Source organism: Arachis stenosperma, chromosome 3, assembly GCF_014773155.1.
Source record: "Arachis stenosperma cultivar V10309 chromosome 3, arast.V10309.gnm1.PFL2, whole genome shotgun sequence".
NCBI lineage: Eukaryota > Viridiplantae > Streptophyta > Magnoliopsida > Fabales > Fabaceae > Arachis > Arachis stenosperma.
In genome coordinates, this window is record NC_080379.1 from 77,180,929 (window position 1) to 77,192,252 (window position 11,324).

An 11,324-nucleotide genomic window follows, 5' to 3' on the forward strand; every position below is an offset into this window, starting at 1 on the left:
ACCACTCTTCAAGGCTTGGGAAAGATACAAGAAAGCAACTGACAAAGTGGGCTTCCGAGCTTTCTATGAAGGATTGACCCCAGAAACAAGAAAAGCAGTGGACTACTTCTCAGATGGCCTACTCAAAGCAACAACAAATGCTCAAGGAGTTACAGACTTCAATGACAAAGGAGTCAACAACCAACATCCATCTGAGAAACCACATAGTGCAATCTCCGAAGAAGAAGTGGCAAATATTGAAGGGGTGAATGCGTTCAAAGACCAAAACAAACAAATGCACCATCAACCACAGCAAAACATAGAGTTGTCTGCTGCAGTGAATGCCAAATTTCCACCATGGAGACCTCACTCTTATCTGAGAATGAGGGAGCCTCAACATCAAGAACAAGGAAGTTTCCGCCAGGACAATTCCATGACCACAACCAATCAACATCTCCCACCCACCAATACCACCCAAAGCCAATACCCACAACACAGACACTCCCAAACCCATCTCAACTGGAGAAGGAGTGAGTACCAAAATCACAGACCAAGAGAATTTCATTATAACAACCCGAACTTCATAAACCATCAAAAACACCATTACAGCAATAACAACCACTACACTCCACCACCACACCCACCCTTCCTACCTTCAACATGTCATAACCAACCAACCTTACAAGACTCTCAGAGAATCACAAACTTGGAGATCCTAATGGAGAGAATGATGAAACATCAAGAAGAAACAATAAGGAACCAAGAGATGTTAATGAGAGAAATTGAGGAGCGGATAGCTCAATTGGCAAAGCACTTTGCAGAAATGGGTGAGAAGAAACCAAATACTTTCTTCAAAGCCAGTGAAGATAAACCAACCAATAACGAAGATGCTACAAAGAAGGAAGGATGGAAAGGGATCATAGAAGACAATGAGAAAGGAAGTACCAGCCAAGAAAGACATAACAAAGAATTCCTTCAAAGAGAGACAGAGGAGAGAACAAAAGACAAGCAGAAAATCCCCACTGGAAAGTTTTCACTAGGGGATCGAGTGATGATCAATAGTCAAACCATGAAGGTATCCCCACAGTTGCATGATCACTACACTGTGACTAAGATCCTTCCACAAGAATCTATAGAAGTCATCAAAGAGGAAACCGGAAGGAAGTTCATAGTGAAGACAGACAAGCTAAGGCACTGTGATTTTCGACCGCCATGATAAACAAAAACGAAGATGTCAAGCTAATGACAATAAAAGAGCGCTTGTTGGGAGGCAACCCAACCTGAGGTAGTTTCTTTTCATAGCTTTTCAATAAAAATGTTGAGTAATTGTTGTGCATTGTCAGGAGCTAAGTTTGGTGTTGCACACCAAAACAATTTGAGGGAGAATGAAAACTTCTAAGTTTGGTGTTCCACCAAAAAGATCATTTAATACATTCTCACCTCTTGCATGATTCTAGCTCCAAGCAATCAACCACATTATTCAACTATTGAATTTTTTTTAGCTTTAATTCCACTAACCTTTAGCAAGGATACATGGTTTCAAATATGGTTAACTTGGTACATCTGAGACAGTGGCAAAACAATTAAGTTTGGTGTTCACACACCAAAACAAATCCTGAAACCACACTCAGTTCATACAAACTAACCATATAACTAAGGGCTTGAGAAGCAAGCAACTTTGAGAACTATGCAGGATATGAGCCAACATTTGAAGACACTATGCAGTTTAACTCAAAGAGAACACAACAGAAGGAAGAATCAAAGGGCTGCAACTTCAAAGGTTGTATCTGAACTTAATCTTTGCTGCTGTGTGTTGTTTTGAACATGGGAACCATTGTATGTCTTGCTAAAGTGTTCATCTAGTTGCAAGTGAAATAGCTAGAAAAATGTTAAATCTGCACAATGCTTGTATCCATCACTTAGTTTAAATTCTGTTTTGTTTCCCATATGCTTGAATAAAAGAGTTTGGTTTGAATTGAAAAGTAAAATATCCAATGTTGCATGAGTATGAATGGAAGTTGGTGGTGGTATATGTGTTTGATTAAATGCATAACTCATGAAATAAGTGTTGCATAATATCATTCTCATCCAATTGTGAGTTAGCTTGCTGTTACAAAGATTCTTATTAAGAATGAAACAACCCTTGGTAACAAAAACAGAAAGAAAAAGGGAAAGAAAAAGCCAAAATGGCAAGAAAAACAAAGAATAAAGGTTGGACACCAATGGCTTGAACCTTAGGACAAATGCCTGTGGTGTTCTTGTACTGAGATCTGCTTGGATGAGTAAATTCTAAGGGGTATTTTAAAACCTGGTCACTTAGATCAACTGATTTGGGATGGCCAATTGAAAATCCACAATAAAGAGCAACTTAGATACAAAGCACTTAGTGATCCAAAGAGATGCTGGGCATCAATGATCCTAGGAAGAATTAGTGAGCCAAGTGTCTGTGGTGGAAAGATGTTGAGCAAAAGAAAAGAAAACAAAGCCAAAGGCTATGCTGCAGCATTTGACACCCAACCTCTAACAGAATAATAAGCTTGCTAAAGCATTATAAGCCAAGAAAAGTTAGCAAGGGGGGAATCAAAAAGTGAGTCTTATAACAGCAAGTTTAGCAAACATTTGATGCAAACTGTATAGTATGTAACAAGAACAATAACTTGAGTTGTCATTGTCTGCATAAATGCCCCATAGATCAAGTTCTGCTATCTGCATAATAAGGATATGCATTCTTTTCTTATTCATTCCATTTACTCTTAGTTTTGATGCTTGCTTGGGGACAAGCAAGGTTTAAGTTTGGTGTTGTGATGACAAGTCATCATATACCCATTTTTCAAGCTTATTTCACTTGTTTTGTTAGCATTTATGCACTTTCTTGTATCCTAAGTAAGTGATTTGGAGTAAAAATGCATAACTTCTCTAAATCAAGCAACCACCATGAAATTAATGTTATATCATGAGGTTTAAGCTAATTTTAATTGAATTTTAATTGATTTATAAGCCTCTTGAATTTAGTGATTCTTTGAGTGGTTGTTTGGTTTATTATAGGTGAAGAAAAGAAGAGAAAAAGAAAAGCGTGGCCGAATCAAGAAGAAGCGTGCTGTATAAAATGGGGGAAGCAACATTGCCCTCCACAAGGGCAGACTGCCCTCTAGGAGAGCAACATGAGGTGACCAAGCAAAGGAAGGCAATTCTGCCCTGCCCACTCCAAAGGCAGAGCACAAAATGTGCCTTGGAACCAAGAGAAAGCAAATTCTGCCCTGCCCTTGTGGAGGGCAGAATCGGGCACCTCAAGGAAAGAAATCAAGGAAAAAAGGTCACCCATGCATGCTACAAGGTTCGAACAAGGAACCATGAGGAAGCTAAGCACTAAGGTCCACTACTGTGCCAAGAAACCAACAAAATAATTAGCGTGTTTGCTTCCTCCGTGATTCGAACTCGGGCGTGCAATATGGCAACTCTGCCCTGCCCTTGGCTCGGGCAGGGCAGCATTTGAATTGGCACGATCTTGGCGCACCACTCCTCAATCTGGCGCACCAATTTCCTTCCCTGGCAGCACCAAGCGCGCGCTCCCATCCCTGGCGCACCAAACCGTTCCTACCCTGCCCTTGGCGCGGGCAGGGTAGCGTTTTGCGTCCTTGGCGCACCAACTCAATTCTGGCGCATCAAACTCTTCCTGCCCTGCCCTTGGCACGGGCAGGGCAGCATCCTTGCGCACCACGCCGCGCCAATCCTCAACCAGGGCCGCACCAACTCGCATCAACACGCACCAAGGCCGCACCAACCTCATGCATCATGCACCAAATTTCTGTCCTGCCCTCCACAAGGGCAGGGCAGCCTCCTGGGAGTGAATTTTCATGGGCCGAAAATTCAAACTAAAATCCCATTTTAATTCATTTCTTCACCAAATCAAAAGCCCATCCAAATCCCCAAAATCCAAGAATAGAAAGTGTATAAATAGGAGTTAGTTTGATGTAATTAGGACCTTTATGTTCACTTTTGAATTTTACTTTTACCTTGGCTTTTGAATTTTTACTTTCACCTTCCTTTGGAGCTTTGGCTCTCTTGCAATTGTTCTTGAGAGAATTGACTGAGCACTAAGAGGATTAAGGGAGAATTGACTGATCTCCTTCCTCATTCTTACTTGGGCAATTCTACTCTCCTGTTTTTTGAGTTTTGGGTGTGTGAAATTGGGGAAATTCTGTCCCAATTCCCATTCAAACTCTTTTCACTTTGTTTTCTGCAAAATTCAATTCCAATTCTGTTCTTCTATTGCTTCTTCTTTAAATTTTCCATCAATTGCTTTGATAACTCAGATCTGGGAAGGAAATTGGGTTTTAAGCTCTGCTACCTAAGCCCTTGAATCCTGAGATCAAAATTCACTTGGGTTCTTCTGTGAACCTCTGCTACATTTTATTTCCTTTCTGTTTGAATGTTTATTGCTTCTGATTCAATCTCTGCTCAATCAATTGTTGCAATTTACTTTCTCTTTGTTTAGATTCTGAAATCCCTGTCCTCAATTCCCTTTTACTTTCAAGTAATTTATATTCCTTGCTATTTAAGTTACTGCAATTTACATTTCTTGCACTTTAAGTTTCAGTCATTTACTTTCTTGCTCTTTAAGATTCTGCAAATTTACAATCCTGTTCTTCAATTTACTGCACTTTTCCCTTCCCCCTTTACAATTACTGTCATTTACTTCCTGTTAAACACAAATCACTCAATCAAAACTTGATTCGCTTGACTAAATCACCCACTAAACTAAAATTGCTCAATCCTTTAATCCCTGTGGGATCGACCTCACTCATGTGAGTTATTATTACTTGATGCGACCCGGTACACTTGCCGGTGAGTTTTGTGTTGGATCGTTTTCCACACATCAATCACAACAGGTTGGTCTCAAAAGGAGTAAAAGGTAGAGTAATATTCATCTGACTAAAAAAGAAATCGTACGCATAGAAAAAAGGACGATCTCCAATAGCCCGAGTGGAAAAACAAACTCTCTCTTCAAAAGTGGGGGATACAAGCTCATTGTTCTTCTCATCACTGCCATTACTACAAATCCTATGGAATTTTCTAAGTTGCTCACAAAATTCAGAGTCAACCAGCAAAATACACAAATGAACCATAGAATCCACCCAGTCGGCCATGCCAGTAGAAACTTGGGAGGATGTCTCGACAATATTCTTATGGGAAGACATGGATCAAATATTCCTACAAGAAGGAAAAAGGGGGGGTTACTAATCAAACAGCTCGGGCAAAGTGAGGAAGAACAGCTCAAACAAAAATGGATACAAACTCAAAAACTACAGCATACAGAACATCAGAAATAACATAAAAAAAGGAAACCACAGAACACCACCCAAAGTCCTGGGACATCATTTGGAGGCAGTAACAGAGTAAGAGCTAAAAGCCTATGACCCGACGTCTACCCGCAAGAGAAGAACCTTCATCTCAAAACAAGCAACACTTTGAAAAGAACTTTCACAAACCAAAAAGCTATCAAAATCACCTTTCTACGCAGAGAACTATTATACATCAACTCAAGTCAAAAAGCAACCTTTTTTGGGAATCAACAAAAAACTAAAGATACAAAGCAGAAACGGTAGCTACATGAAAAACCCTAAAGCGTCAACTATCAAGAAATGCGCCAAGATTCAACGAAAAGACTCTTAGAGCACGCATTACGGTAGCAATCAGAAGCAACAAAAACAGAGACAAGATTCAAACTTTCCAACACAAATGCAAGTAAGATCAAAGCTTTTCATGACCAAACAGAACTTTAAAAGGAAAGAGTGTAAAAAGGAGAAGAAGAAAACCAACCTGAAATAGATGACAGAAGAGGCAACAAAGAGGCTGCAAAGCACGATGACGAAGGAGCTTGAGAAACGAAAAGGTAAAGCGCCAACAGTTAGAGAAAGAAAAGCAAAGAGAGAAAAACTGAAGCTTTGCAAAATTCAAAAGATACGAAGAGGGAAGCGGAAGAAACGGCCAAAGAGGAATTAAATGAGTCTTAAAAAACCCTCGCACGTTTCCAGGAAAAAGCACGGAAAACAAAATGCACATACCATTAAAAGAGGAGAGAGGAAAATGTTCCGCATTCAAACTACCAAATAAAAGCTCTAAGACGAGTTCGACAAAATGCTAGAGCTTGACTTTTCCCTATAAAAGGATCGAAGTCTAGCAAAAGGCATGACCTTAAGGGAAAGACTGAGCTCGGAGTAGGGGGACTGTTCATGCCCTGGGTCGAGCTGTACTACCCGGGCAGATCAACGACAAATCAACCGACCTTTTCAAATCAGGACTACCCGACCTCTTTATGAAAGGAGGTCGGCCAAATCACTATAGAGGCCCAAGAAGGCCCAAGAAAGAGGAACACGACCCAAATCTAAAGGTAGCCCGAAGCCTATAGAGATAAAGGCGGTTCCCTTAAAGATAAGATAACTTCACTCAAAGATAAGATAAGATAACTATCTTATCTCCAAAAAGGTCACTCCACGCTATTATAAATACATTGGAACACCCAGGTATAGCTCATACTCTGATTCTACTAAAAACCTACTTAATACCCTTGCTAACTTAAGCATCGGAGTCCCTTGCAGGTACCACCACCCTCCGGTGACGAAGGATCAGCACCATCATCAAGTCCATCAAGTCAGACACATCAGCTCCGACCCGTACAGAAGATCTCATCCGAGATCGACCTACAGTTTCAGGTAACCCTCGGAACAGTTTTCATAATTTTACATGAGTAGCACCCAATTTCTTAATTCCTTTGTTAATAAAAATAGAGTAAACTACCATTTCTATCTACGAAATTTGAAAACGCAGACATATTTACCCATAGAAAAAGGAAATTACCATTTGTACCCATGAAATATGGGTTCCGCACGCCAAAATTATCCAAACACTAAAAAAATACCTAAAGTCTCTAAATTACCCTTAACTTCACCACCACACTACCTCCTTCACCCAATCACCATTCTAACCCTAACCCTCTTCACCCAGCCACCACCCCTCTTTTCCTTTCTAATCTCAAATCTCACCACCACTCCCTTCACCCACCACTACTGATGCGTTTGCATATTTTCTATATTAGCTAGTTAGTTTAAGTAGTTTTAGCTTAATTTCATTCATTTTCTCTAAATAAACAAGTCCTTTTATTAGTTTTATCTTCATGCATGAGAATACTAAGGAACATGTTGATTCTAGCCAAATTCATGCAAATGATTTAAGGAATATATACATGAATGAGTATGAATGAATCTCATGGAATTTATTGCATGAATTGGTAAGACTTTGAAGCTATCTCCTTTGTTGATGATAGGTGATGAAACAAGGAAGCATGGAAGCAAGAATGATGCAAGCTGGGCAACTTGAAGAAGAGTTGGCGTTGCCAACTTGAGAAGAGAGGGCGTTGTTGAGGATAACGCCAGGCTACCAAGAAGAAGAGTTGGCGTTGCCAACTTGGGAAGAGAGGGCGTTGTTAAGGATAACGCCAGGCAGCCTTGGAAGCAAAGTTGGCGTTGCCAACTTGAAGAATAGGCTGAGTTGTTGAAGGCAACGCCCACACAAGCAAGAAGCTTGGGCCATGAAGGAGTGTCGAGGGCGTTGCCAACGCCAAGAACTATGGGCGTTGTTGAAGGCAACGCACACACAAGCAAGCTTGGCCCTGGATGAAGTGAAGCACGTTGCCAACTCTAGAACCACGTTGCCAACGCCACACAAGCAAGCTTGGCCCTGGAGGAAGAGAAGCTGGCGTTGCCAACGCCAGGAACAATAGGCGTGTCCCTAGGCAACGCCACACAAGAATGCTTGGCTAGGCACCAAGTTTGGAGCTCAACCACGTTGCCAACGCCACTATCATTGGCGTGTTTCAAGGCAACGCCAGGAAGCAAATATGGAGCCTTGAGCAAGGCTCGAGCACGTTGCCAACGTGCTAAAGAGAAGGAGTGTTCATCAACAACGCTAGGAATGGTTGCTTGGCTAGGCACCAAGTCTTGGTGCCAACCAAGTTGCTAACGCCGAGCAAAGGCACCATTCACGTTGCTAACGCCAAGGAGGAGCACCATTCACGTTGCCAACGCCAAGCAAGGCTACCAACCACGTTGCCAACGCTGAAATACAAAGGAGTGTTTGCCAAAAACGCTGGTGAGCTGGACAGCCTGACCTTACCTCCTTCAATGGAGTATATCTTGAGCTACAAAGCTCCAAATGAGGTGATTCCAACGGCATTTGAAAGTAGACATCCAGAGCTTTCCAACCATATATCATAGTATGGGATTGGCATTCATTTGAAGCTTCAAAAGTTGGCTTCATTTAGAGCTTCAGAATCTGAGCACGTTGGCAACGCTGGAAACAAGGGCGTTTTCACCAAAAACGTGTGCGATTTTGGCAGCCTGACCTTGTCTCCTTCAAACAAGAATAACTTGAGCTACAGAGATCCAAATTGAGTGCTTCCAGTTGCGTTGGAAAGCTGACATTCAGAGCTTTCCAACCATATATAATAGTCCATGGTGGAGCACAAAATTGAAGCCAAACCAGAGTCATCTTTAGGCCCTGAAAACAAGAACATGAAGTTGAAATTCAAGAAGGCTAGAGATGAGCCTTGGAGTGGGGCACGAGCACGTTGCCAACGTGCTAGCAAGGGTGCGTTTTTGGCAACAACGCCCAGCCTCATTTCCCTGCTTTGGGAGGCTCTAGGCACGGGCACGTTGCCAACTTGGCAAAATGGGTGCGTTTTTGGCAACAACTTGGCAGCTTGACCTTACCTTCTTTGAGGAACCATAACTTGAGCTAGGAAGGTCCAATTGAGGTGATTCCAGTGGCATTGGAAAATAGACATCAAGAGCTTTCCAATGATGTATAGTAGTCCATATTGAAGCAGAAGGGTGACACTCAAATTCTGGGCTACATTTAGCATGAAAGTAGAGCCAAGAAGAGGAGAAGCAAGTTGTTAGCAACAACTTGGGCTAGCAACGCCCAAGCCTCAAAGCTAACTCCCAGGAAATTGTGATGCACGTTGCCAACGTGCATTATGCCTGGAGTTATTGCCAACAACGCCCCTCAATGGGCCAGAATTGGTGCCAACTTGCTCTGTTTCCTCTATTCCTTACAAAAGCTAGCAAGTTCATCAATTGAACCAGGAATTCAACAAAGAGAAAGCCCACATTGCTAGCCCACTTGAAGATCTTTGAAAGAGTTTTAGGACTAGTATAAATAGAGATTGAGTTTGTACTTTAGAGGACTTTTACTTTACTTTTGACACTTAGAACTTTTTCATACTTTTAGCACTTTTATTTTGAGCACTCTTTGGTACTTCCGGGAGGATAACCAGAGAGCTATTTTTGGTGTTTCTTGGAACTCTTCTTCTTGATTTCTAAAGCTTTAAGCATTTCATTATTCTTCTTTATCTTCTCTTTACACTTAGTTTAATTTTGGTTTATGGTAATTGTTGTTGAAATTGGAGCAATGACTCACTAAACCCCACTTTCATTAGGGGGAGGAGCTCTGCTTGTTGGAATGAATTGGTGAATTCATCTTTTCCTCCTCAATTCTAGTGGTTGATCTAAAGAGGGAACTCTTGTTCTTCAAAGATTCAACCACCATCGAGAGAGGGGTTAATCTATATGAATTATGTGGTGAATTTGAGGAATGAGCCACATACTTCAGTTTAGAGTTCATCCTCTCATGATTTCCTTAATCAATACACCTTGGTTAGTATGTGAGATGTAACTCTCCTTGGTTGAGATTATGGGAATTGTGTGGCTGGATTAGAATTGAGCTTCATCTCTTCTCATGAACAAATAGATCACGAGAGTGGCATTTGGCTATGTTGAGAGAAATTGAATCACCAAGAGATTGGGATTCAATTACCCACTTGCCATGGATCTAAGCACATGATTGAGAAGGATTTGACTAACATCAATTCATGAAAACTTGCATCTCTGATCCCTAATGATCCTCTCTATCATTAATTCTCATTTCTTTTGTTCTTAGTGTTTGAAAACCCATAACCCAATTCCCTTTTACATTCTGTCAATTTATTATTCTTGTCATCTATATTTTGTTCTTTCAATTCTTACTATTTACTCTTATGTTCTTTAAATTTCTGCACCCTTTAATTCCTTGCCATTTATCTTTGATGTTATTTAAGTTTCTTGCAATTTAAGTTTCAGTTATTTACTTTCATTTTATTTCTATGTTCTTGTTCTTAATTGCCATTTAAATTCCTGCAATTATGTTCAAAAGTTACATTACTCACAAAATCAAAAATCTTATTTGCTTAACTAAATCTACCATTTAACTAAAGTTGCTTAATCTACCAATCTCCGTGGGATCGACCTCACTCTTTGTGAGTTTTACTACTTGATACGACCCGGTACACTTGCCGGTCATACGTGAAATCTTAATTTTTACGTATCAACTACCCCTCAAGCTCTTCACTCAATGGTAGCTCCCGATACCCCACGCAACCATCACCGGAACCCTTGCCCTCGTTCATGGATTTATCGGCGAATCCAGCTGGTTCCTCCACCTCACCGCCATATACTTCGCCAAGGTCGGATTCGCCACCTGTGCCATTGACCATCAGGGCCACGGCTTCTCCGACGGCCTCATCGCCCACATCCCTGACATCAACCCTGTTGTCAACGACTGCATAGCCTTCTTCAACGAATTTCACTCTCGCTTCGATCCTTGTCTTCCTTCCTTCTTCTACTCCAAATCCCTTGGCGGTGTAATCGCTCTATTAATCACTCTCCATTGCTACGACTCACCGGAAAATGTCTCATCCAGAAAGCTGTGGAACGGTCTGATTCTTAACGGCGCCATGTGCGGGATCAGCGAGAAGTTCAAGCCATCGTGGCCATTGGAACATTTTCTTTCTACAGCTACGGCTATAATCCCTACGTGGCACGTGGTTCCAACACGCGAATCGATCCGGGACATTTCCTTCATCAACCAAGGTTTCCACCTTTCACCACAATTAATTGACATGAAATCTCTATCTTAAGATAACCAAAGATTTAATTGCGGTAATTAATTATTTTTCCGCTTAAGGCTAGTGATGTGGTAAAATAAAGAACATTGGGGGTTAAAAAGGCTTAAAGTGGCAAACAAAGGTAGATGAAATGGTATGCTATTTGGGATAAGTGAACTAATAGCAAATGATGGCCTCAATCATATGTGTTCCGAGGGTTACCTGAAACGTGCAGCTCGGTCTTCCGGCAAGGCCCGAGGTGGAGGGTCTGAGACCCGAGCTGGTTGTGCTGAACGGCGGGGGGTTGTACCTGCAATGACACTCCGATGCTTAAGTTAGCATGGGTCCAAGCAGATATCAAGTAGAA

General features: G+C 41.4%; 1 pseudogene; it reads left to right on the plus strand.

The window, feature by feature from the left end:
- Positions 1-751: 751 nt before the first annotated feature.
- Positions 752-10,990, plus strand: LOC130966288 (caffeoylshikimate esterase-like; annotated as a pseudogene).
- Positions 10,991-11,324: the final 334 nt, after the last annotated feature.